Below are 10725 nucleotides of genomic sequence, written 5' to 3' on the forward strand. Positions count from 1 at the left end.
GTCTGAATGTCTAAACATCCCAGCTGCACTTCGTTGTCTCGGTTTCTTGTCCTTTCTGTAATTCTCTCCAAAGAAAAAGTTACTTCCAAAATGAAGAGGGCTGAAGACAATCCTCCGCATTGATAACATTGGAACAGTTTCGGCAAACTGTTCAAAGCGTTGATTGTCTGGCAGCCTCACAGTGAACACAAAACTCTGGGAAGTCTGCTGTTTTTCTCCTTTTAAAACTAATATTTGGGAGTTTTACATTTTTTGTTTTGTCTTTAATGTAAGTTTAGCTTGTTGCCTCCTGACTCCAGCTCCACATTTAACACCCCCACATCATCTTCTGTTCTGCCTCTTAGGGCAACAAAAAGTATCTTTGACCCAACTTTCATAAAACATAAAGTGGTGTTTTGTCAGTGAAACATTTAGTGTGTTTAAAATCCTTCTTCGGGCACGAATTAAGCTCCCAAAAACTCATCTCGGAGTATCAAAAAATCTCCATCAAAGTAATCCCTTCATGCCTTAAAGGTCCCACATCACACCCATTTTTAACAAATTATTGTTCACATGTCCTCAGAATGTGTCTTTCAAGTTTCAGCTCAAAATACTGCACCGATTTTTAATTCTATGTGCCTATAATACTCACAGTTATAGCCCTGTTTGAAACAGGCTGTTTCAGGGTCTGTAGCTTTAAACCCAAACAAGTGTTTCTCTTATCCTGTTGTGACTTTACAACAGGCTGCAAACCTGAACAGCTCATTCACAGACACACTTCCTGATCCATTAGTAAAGGTGGGGGGGAGAGGAGATCATCTTTCCTTATATTTTGTGGGTCTTTAGACACACTAGAGAAACATAATTATGTTAAAAAATTATAGATTTTGATAATTATAGCCCCTTTAAAATGGCTTAGCTGTAGCTCTACACCATTCGATATAATGGCTCTATGAAGCCCTCGCCTCTTTTTATAAATCCAATGCTCACTGCAGCTTGAGCACAACAGCTCACCTTTGCCTCTGCTCAAAAACTGTAAGCTACTCTAAGATACACAATGGCAGGTTGTAATATCAGGCATGAATCTTTGAAACTGATGCCAATTTTGAAGAAGAATAATTACACCTAAATCCCCCAAACACAAGCTGACAGGGTTGGTTACTCATGTTTGAAATTTGTGTTTTTGACTTGGAACACAACAGCTTCAAGGTGAAATGACATTGACTTCTTATTTCACCCATTATATGTCTTCTAGCATGTCAAAAACACCATACGGACATGTTAACAAGGTAAGGAAAACTTGATTGACAACAGACGGGGTCTTTAATACACTCTTGCATTTGCGCATCATTTGAATGTCTCATTACTTTAATTCCCTCTGTCATGCTTGTTTGCGCCATTTAAGCTGAGACACAGTGGAAAACCTCAGCAGATGTTGAATGTTCACATTTTACGGTCAAATTCATTAACTTTCTTCAGTTTAGTTCATAATTGGAGCACTAATCTACATCAAAGATAACGTCCTCCTCAGTCTTTCTGTATGTTTCAAAACTAGAAATTCCCTCAAAACTGAAAACCAAATGAACTTTAAAGCTTTACACGGACTGTTGTGAGCCACAGTCTTATTGGAGCGTTTAGACTCCACATTTTTCTCTCTACTCATTAGAATCTAAATTTTCAATTATGGCACCGTAGGTTTGTACCTTATCACATCTTGACAGCCTACGCAGACGTCCCCATAACAGCCACACAAACAGACATCCTCTATGCTGCAGAAAGCCTGTGCTCTGTGTGATGTTATCATGCCGTTTTTTTCCCTTTACTTTGTTGCTGACTGGTGACAGTCATTAGACTGAAGATGGCTGCCCCTCTGGACTTGTGTACCCATGCAGTCCTATCAGTGTCAGACAGAATTTCACAGACAATGCACACACTTTTACAAAGCCACACAGGCATCAGCAGCAGCACCAGTAAGCACACAGGCATGACATAGGAATATGAGTATGTCTACGAGTGTTTTCGTATACTTGCATTGTAGAAGTGTTTGTTTGTGTGGCCATGTGTGTGTGTGCCATTTGTCTGTACCTGGCAAGGTCAATGCCTCACATCAGTCATCTGGGCCGATGGGATTCCTCTAATCTGTCAAAATCTGGCAACAGTCGACTGCAATGAACAAATGACAGATGCAGGCCGACTGTTTTATATCTACAGGGCTTGTTTCAGTGCGATTTATATACGTGTGGCTCTGTGTGTGTGTTATAGCAGTAGGCTTCTGTCTCTGTCAACACAAACCTATTTCTGGGTATTTCTTTTGTTACGCTGTAAACCACTGTACAGCCTCAGAGGAGACTAACCAGGCAGCAAAATGAGAACTTCATCTTTTATTGTTTATCATTTCTATTTGATTCGACGCATTGAAAATAACCGGGGAAATAGATGCTTTTATTTTGGTTCAAATGGGCTGTGATGGAGGCTTTTTTGGTGCAACTCAGAGAGAGTGGTTTCTTTAGCTGATAAACTTTGTCAATGAGATGCAAATCCATGCAGCACTGAAGGAGGAAAAAAGCCAACGGAGCTCGGCTAGCGCACGCACGCACACACACACCCACAACATTAAAGCCGAACTTTCTTCTTCAAACGCTTCAAACATGCATGCGTTTTCTGAGACACTGCATAGTAGAAATGTCTTTCTTCTTGATCAGTCACTTAGTGATTCACACACCATCGGTGTCAGCTGCAGCACACAGAGCCGTCTGGGCAACCCTGTGCACAAATTGAATCAAGCCAATCATCCTCACAAAATCCAATCATTCTGCAATACAGATATTCCACGTGGGCCTTTATTCAATAAGAGAGGAATTGTATTCCAAAACATCCTATATCCCTTTCAGCTTCAAAATATCCTAACCAAACGTTTTCAGTTGACTCAGTGGGATTGATGAGATTTAGTTTGTAAATGTTATTTTCACAATCAATGGTAAAATGTTCCAGCTGGAGAATTGAGCAGACAGTCGCAGTCACAGAAGCAGTTTGTGTAAATTACCTGCAATCTTTTGAAAAGTAAACATTTTTTTTTTCTTTGCCGTTTCCCTGAAAATGTGCCATTTTGCCTTCAATTGGCAGACAATCGCTGTGAAATGAACTGTAGTATCAGTGAGTGTAAAAATATTTAGTCATTTTGACAGCGCTGCCTCTGATGTGTGACTAATACCAGGATCAGACGACACAATGCTGTTTGAGATGGTCACTGTGTCAGATTAGGCCATCGTAGAGAAATAAATCCTCGCTATGACTTGGCCAAGTAACGTGGCAGACAACGTGTTGGACTAGAAATCTATTGCGATTAGTAAGATGCCAGACACTGAGTTTACTGTTCCACCTGACAGCACTAAATGTAAATACGCACAATTTTATGAGTTGAACTGAACCCTGGACTCATTTTCTGTCATTTGGCAGCAGTTTGTTGAAATGGTGCTGGCCTCAGGGTGATATTCAGTGGCTTACAGCTTCTCTCAAATTACATGGAATGTTATTCTACTTTTAACTTTGCCATGTTTACAATTGTGCCCACAACGGTGTCCTGTGCATTTGTTGTGGAGCAGATGTCATAGACCAACAACAGAAAGAAATTAGGGGGATGCTGGAACATCCTCGGTGCTGCACTGGTTGTTTTCCGCTGTAGCCACGTATCCATCCCAATGCAACACAGATTTTAATAGACTTTTCAGAGTATCACACATATTATGGGTTCGGTAAATTAATGCTAAATTAGTGGTATTATTTCTCAAGTTAGATGCCATTAAACCACTGCAAAGGAAGCTGCAGTGAGATGAAATAAGGTCATTACATCTCAAGTCATCAGATTTTTAGAAGTTTCTGAATTTTTTATAGCATAAAATCTGGATATTTATAAAGATATTGGTGACATTTTAGATTAGGATATTAAAAGCTTTCTGAGGGAATTTTTAAAGAATTGCCTGTGGACCCACTTTCAGCGCATTTTTTCATGCATTAAAATTTGAGTTTATTTATAATATTGCACACAACTACATGACAAGTCTCCTCTAAGCCAAGTTTATGCCTGCAAAGTGGTGTCCCCAAATGAAAAAATAATTTTCTTAGTTATATTTGTTGAACCATTTTGAAATTTCAGAACTCTGTTCCACTTATATTAGGCTATCCAGCAATACTTTTGCTTCTGTGGTACAGTTTGTCATATCTGCTCAATAAATTCTGAAAGTTCAATGAAAATAACTTTTTCATTTTTGTGACCAACCTGTCCAGGGTGTCCCCTGTCTTCGCCCTAAGTCGGCTGGGATAGGCTCCAGCCCCCCCGCGACCCTAGTGAGGATTAAGTGGTGTATAGATAATGGATGGATGGATTTTTGTGACCAAGTGCTTCATATAAAAAAAGTATAAATTTGATCTACTTGTCCAAAATTTCAGATTCTGAATCAATGGCATCATGAAAAAAATATGTGAAAATGTCAGGGTTTTATCGCATATAAATGAAATATTGTTGTCCAAACAGCCTCAAATCGCATTTAAAAAAAAAAAAAACCCAAACCTGCTCAATGTGGGTCCATTGACAATTTTTTAAAAAATTATTTAAAAAAAGTCTCGATCAGTATTAAGTGTCCATCTACTATTTCTTGGGTTAAAATTTTAAATATCCTGAAAAAGTTTGAAATGAATCAAAGATCGTTAAGTAAAAGGAAATAGAATAATCCAATAAACAAAAGAGCAGATTGTGTTTGTTTCATGCTTCATCTGTCCTCATCCCTCCACACTCATAATTTTGTCCAGTGCTGTAGTTTGCAGTCTGTTACTGAAGCAGAGGTTTGAGTCAAATTAAAGTGACATGCTTCTTATACGTTCCACCTTATTTTCTAAGTGTGTGTTTGTTTGTGGGTTTCTTTTACACATTTTTTAAATCAGTGTTTATTGCACACTGCACAGGATAAAATGAATGACTGTCACCCCAAACTATCAGTCCCTTCTTGCAACATCTTACATAAGTTCATAATTTTCATAATTTTGCCATCAAAGCTTCTCTCACTCTGCAGAGACATATTTACAACCAGTCATGCTACATAAGGCCGATGTGGATGAGTCTTGGTGACAGCAGACGAGCGATATGATCACTGCTCAGTTGGAGGTCACACTGTGTTTCGCTTCGCTCCGCAGATCTGGTGAAGGTGACGCTGTGCCACACTAGATATCGATCTTAAGTGAGTGTGTGAGCTTATGCACGGGGAGCTCTTGTTTTCCGGCCTCCCTATAATCAATTTACCTAAGAGCTTTATAGCATCTCTGAACTGCAGGTCATTCTTTGATAGCACGCTCCCTGGGGCATGTTAGTAATTAGCCAGCAGCTTGTTGAATATTTAATGTCTTGTTCCTTCTTTAAATGTGTTTGTGCCAAGCATTCAACTAATATTAGTGGATCGATTCCCACGTGTGTGGACAGACTCTGAATGCGAAGGTTGAGTCCTCCCTGTGAGTGTTATACAGCTCACCAGCAGGAGGTGACACTGTTGATTTGATGACAGATCGATAGGACAGGATAGCAGGAGATAATGAGACATCTCCATCACTTACAGCACCGTGTGTGTCGCCGGTGTCATTCTGAGTACATTTTGTTTACTGTGTCATTTGGCACAAAGTTTATGACGGCGAGGATCTTTATAGAATTTGTTTTTAGTGTAAAACACATTTAAGTAAAGCTAAACTTTCTTTTACTGGACAGTTTCAGGCTTAAACTCCTTCTAAAACAACTCTCTCAACTGCTTTTTTCAATTTCACTGAAGAACTTTTTCCTCTCAGCAAATGTCCTCTAATTAATTTTTCCACTTGTGATTCATTATTACTCAAAGTCTAAAGGCCTGTTTGCTCTACACGCGTCATTTGTCCTGTAAAATTGCAAGCACACTAAAAGCAACCAATGGGACTGATGATACAGTAGTCAGAACCTCAATATCTAGGGTACATTTTCTTTGGAATCCAAATTTCAGTGGCCCTTGAGAATGCTAAATAGTGAGTCGTCACAGGTGGCATAATGTATGTGATTCTGTACTGAAGCCAAATTCACGGCATGACAGACGAGCTTACTCTGGAATGGTACACTATAAAAAAAGAGAGTTTTAATAATAATTTAATAAATAAATAAATCAGTTTTAAACAGTTTTTTTTTTTCAATTTTATTTATTTTTTTTAACAATGAGCTGTTATTTTACTTCTCTCCCTCCCCCTGTTTTTTAAATTACAGATAATAACTAATGAAATCAGAGGGGAAAAACATATTAGTTTATACCTTCCCTGTACCAAAAAAATTATGAAAGGGCATTTGTATGTTTTTATTTAAGTTCTGATACAAAATCGGTGGTATATTTGCAAAAACTACAATAAATTTTGCCCATTTCTTTTTTTCATCTAAAAGTAGTCGTAAATAATTATTTTACTCATTTCGCTCCATTCACTACTATTCACTGAGGACTACCTTGCGAGTGCTATCACAGTAAATTGCGGCCAATTTTGGCGCAACGGTATTATTAGAGAGTGAACACATACTCTGCAGAGGGGCTGTGGTAGTGCTGGACACAAATGTTCTTTTTGCAGGTGGTGAAAGGCTGACCTGCCCTCCTCTCTGTCTGATTCCCCCTTACAGCCAGAACAGCTCAGTCAGTGCCTCCGTTCAAAAAGCTTTTTAAAAACCCACCTGTACAGACAGGCACTTAAATAACATCTTATTCCTTTTCTAATGCTCTGTTTTTGCTCTTTTTAAGGTTGCACTGTCATTTCATCGTCTTCTTTTAATGTTTTATTGTTGCTTTGTAATGATTTGCATACTTTAATATTTGGTAAAGCACCTTGTAAAACTACTTTTAAATGGTGCTATAGAAATAACATTTATTATTATTAGTATTATTACTATTATTAAATTGTTAATTGGCTTACCCTGATATTCTAACCCTAACCAGTTTCACCCCTCAAAGCAAAAAGTGATGTAATTGTAGTCCATTTAACATGATTTCTTTTAGTAACATTATTCATCTCATTCTTTGTAGTCAGTTTTACTCTCTAGTTTTCTCTCTGCACAATTTCAGCAGTAAAGTACACAGGTATGCTTCTATTACATTTTCTTTTCTCTCTGGCAGAATGATCAGGAATACGTCGCTGTCTTACTTCTTGACAGAGCTTTCCACTAATTCCAATGAGAATGTTCATGGTCCGTAACATGATAGACTGTGCTTGATGTATTTTATCCTCTTAAAATGCCATTTCATGTTCAGCATTATTAAAAAAAAAAAGAAAAACTCCTGTCTTCAGCCGTCTGTGTAACACATAGTGCCGTCTCCAGATTACAATAAGAAGTGATCGGGTTAATCTGGTGTGCTGTGAAGTCTTCAGAACAGCGTCTCACTCTGCTTACAGTCGCGTGTAATAAAAGTCTGGAAAAAAAGTTTCCTGTTCTTCCAAGAACGAAGTCTGTAATGATGTTAAATCCTTCTAAGTATAATCCATTAGCAATGACCACAGCACAATAATACGTGATTAAGCATTTAATGATGTAAAGTACTTTTGGATGTTGGGGATGAATGTTAAGAGGAAAATGATGGAAGAGGAGGACGTCAGATTAATACGAGGTTCGATCAGAAGATGCTCTGTATGGAGGGTCCAGCTCAGGCACTGCTTCATCACTTCTTCTTTAACCCTCACACACAATAAACATTTTAAACATAAAGATCGAGTCAACGCAGCAGAACTGGAGATACCTTCTCTTTTATTTATTTTTTTATTTTTTCAGTTCCCACTTTCCACTTCTTGTCAAAACCTGCTGGTTACAGATGATGAACAAAGAAGTAGTTTCTGCGGGTGTTTTGATAGTTTGATAAAACTTGAGTTTATCCTGGGTCATGCTGCCTCCAGGAATCCGCTCACACTCTGAAGTGACAAACAGCTCTTGCCTTCTTGGCCTTTATATGTGACGTTGCTTGAGGCTTTTTTCACATATTGTTGTTTTTTTGGGTCCCAGAGACACATAAAACTGGTTGAATTATCCTTTAACTTTTTATTTTATGACATTCTGAGATGCAAACTGAACCACAATTACCGATGGCTTGGAAATGCATGATAATTAGGAGTAAACATTCTTACAGCTGCTCTGTAATTATTTTTACATTAACAGATCAATATGACTATGTGATGTGAAAGGCGTCACATCTACTGGTGAATTATCATCTGACTTCACAGTTCTTGAAGAATTTTAACGTTCTCCTCATTATTTCAGTTTAATGCTTTTTTTTTTCTTCTTTTTTTAGTGTCATTGCTGCCATCAGCATCATTTCCAGCTGCAGCAAAAAATCCACTCATAAAAACAACCCACTATACACCACCTACTCAGCACCATTCAGCAGACAGACTAGCTGGTAGCATTTAGACGCTAAAGAGGCAGATATTTCCCTCAAGAGTTGGTGGAGACCAAAAACAGAGATGAAGGAGAGCAAATACAGAACTTAGATTCCCCCAGTGGCCAGAAAGTCCACTTAAAATGAGCGCTGATGCTGTTCCACGTCTGCAGGATGTGTATATAAGCAACATTTGCCATGTCAGCTTAATAAGGTAACAATGTCTCAGTGCTGTGTTTCCAGTTTGTTCCACAGCCCCCCCACCACTCGATTAATATATATTATTGCCGCTTTAATTAAAGTCATTAACCCTTCATGCTGTGTTTACAAATAAGTTCCACACACTCTGAGCCAATTCCATTAATGGGATCATCTTAATGTGGAGTGTCAAAATTTCAGCTGTCTCGTTTTAAAGCGTGATTTGGCAAGAACGGAGACAATCTGAAGAAGATGACTCAGCAGACGACGGTGCACACAGCCGAATGATAGATGTTTGCACAGAACAACAAGCTGCAGCTTTGTTGTTGTCATAGGCTGATGTGTGCGTGGTGGATTTTTCCATATTTCTAAAACAATAAGAATCTGAGAGTTTCGAAAGACCAATCTAAAATAAACCTATCTGGATGTAACACTTAAAAAACACACACACACATGTAAATAAAAACAAAATGTAGGGGTAAAGAAATCCAGGTTGCAGCTTATCTTTAAGAGATTTCAATTGACTCAGGGCGAGAAAGTGTGCGTGCATTTTTATTGCTCATGTTATGGGGACATAAATCTGGTAAAGTCACACTGTGGAGACAAAATACAACTCCTGTATGATGTAAATCATCCCATTTTAAGGTGAAGATGTGCTTTAAGGTTAAGGCAAGCTTAGATTTAGGCTTAGGTTGGAGTTACAATTCACAGGTGGTGGTTATGGTCAGGTTTAAAGTGAGGCTTCAGAAATGGATGTAAGTCAGCGTGATGTCCTCTGAAGAGATGGAAGCACAACTCTGAGTGTGTGTGTGTGTGTGTGTGTCTTTTGGCTCAACCTCTTAAATCCTCAGGCTGTTCATCTTATCATCTGAGATTTGGCAGCTTCTCCCTGTTTGTGTATGTATATTTAGATATTAAAATGTGCGTGTATGTGTGTCTTGATATGTGCTGGTAGTCGATGCTAATTTGCTCTCTGCTCACTCTCTCGCTCTCTCTTCACACACAAAGCCTGTCTCACGCACCAACAGTTTCTCCTGCTCCTCTGTTATGGCCTACTTCCTCTCTGGTCACGTGACCGACTGGTAGCAGCGGTGATTGAGAGGGAGAAGCGCGGGTCCAGCGATGCCGGAGGGCACTGCAGGTCCCAGGATGCAAAGGGGCACCTCTCTGAGTCCGAGGCCCCCTGAGAACCCTGCTGTCAGTAATTAGCGAACACCGCCTCTGGTGTGTGTGCGTGTGTGTGTGTGTGTGTGTGTGTGTGTGTGTGTGGTTGTTTGCACTCATAAGAGAGAATATTTTGAGACGAGCTGTTCACCACTCTCAGCGTAAACCTCCAGTTGTTGCGTATTTGTATGTTAAATACTTTAAGTCTGCTAACAAGGCAGCACCACACTTAGTCTAGTCATATTAGATTCCCCGTTACAAATGCGCTTCTGTTCTTTCCTTCTATGGCATTTTGCAGACATCCAATTTAGAGGTGAATTTCTTGCTCAAGTGCACTTTGACAGGACTTATGACTTCTAGGAAACTTTGTGCAAAGAGCAAACTGGTGACCTTTAAATTATAGAATGATCTCTGCTGGACTTCAACCTCAACAATCCCTGTCTAGACTCAGCTGAGAGTGCAGTCACGTTTCCCTACTATGTATTGTAGAAAATGTAAAACTTATCACGTCTCATTCATATTTAACACATTTAGAGGTAAAAACCTCCAGCAATAAAATCCTCTGGCTATCTTATCCTCACATTATAGCCATGTGTAACTTGACTTTCATTATGTAGAGTCCTTGTAACCTCAGCGTAGTTCTGCACTACTATCTATTGTCCATATACGAGCAGAATACTTGTACAAGTCACTTATAAAAGTTTCCTCCCTGCAGTCGTCTTACAAAAGATCAGTGAGTCATTTGAACTTAAATGCTCAGCGTGTTCCCTAAGTGCAATGTGACCAGTTTATCAATGTAAAATGTGCTCTGTTAGGTTCGTAACCTGCATTTTAACAAAGTCCCACAGCTATTGTGTCCATACAGATTTATTTTAGTCAACCTATTTGTGCTGAGAGCTGAGCTTAATAATCTGCCTTTATGCCACTCACTATGACGGCAACGTGAGCACATTTACGCACTCTGTTGTACCAGTGA

This window comes from Stegastes partitus, unplaced genomic scaffold, assembly GCF_000690725.1.
Source record: "Stegastes partitus isolate 25-593 unplaced genomic scaffold, Stegastes_partitus-1.0.2 Scaffold1411, whole genome shotgun sequence".
In the NCBI taxonomy this organism is placed as follows: Eukaryota; Metazoa; Chordata; class Actinopteri; family Pomacentridae; genus Stegastes; species Stegastes partitus.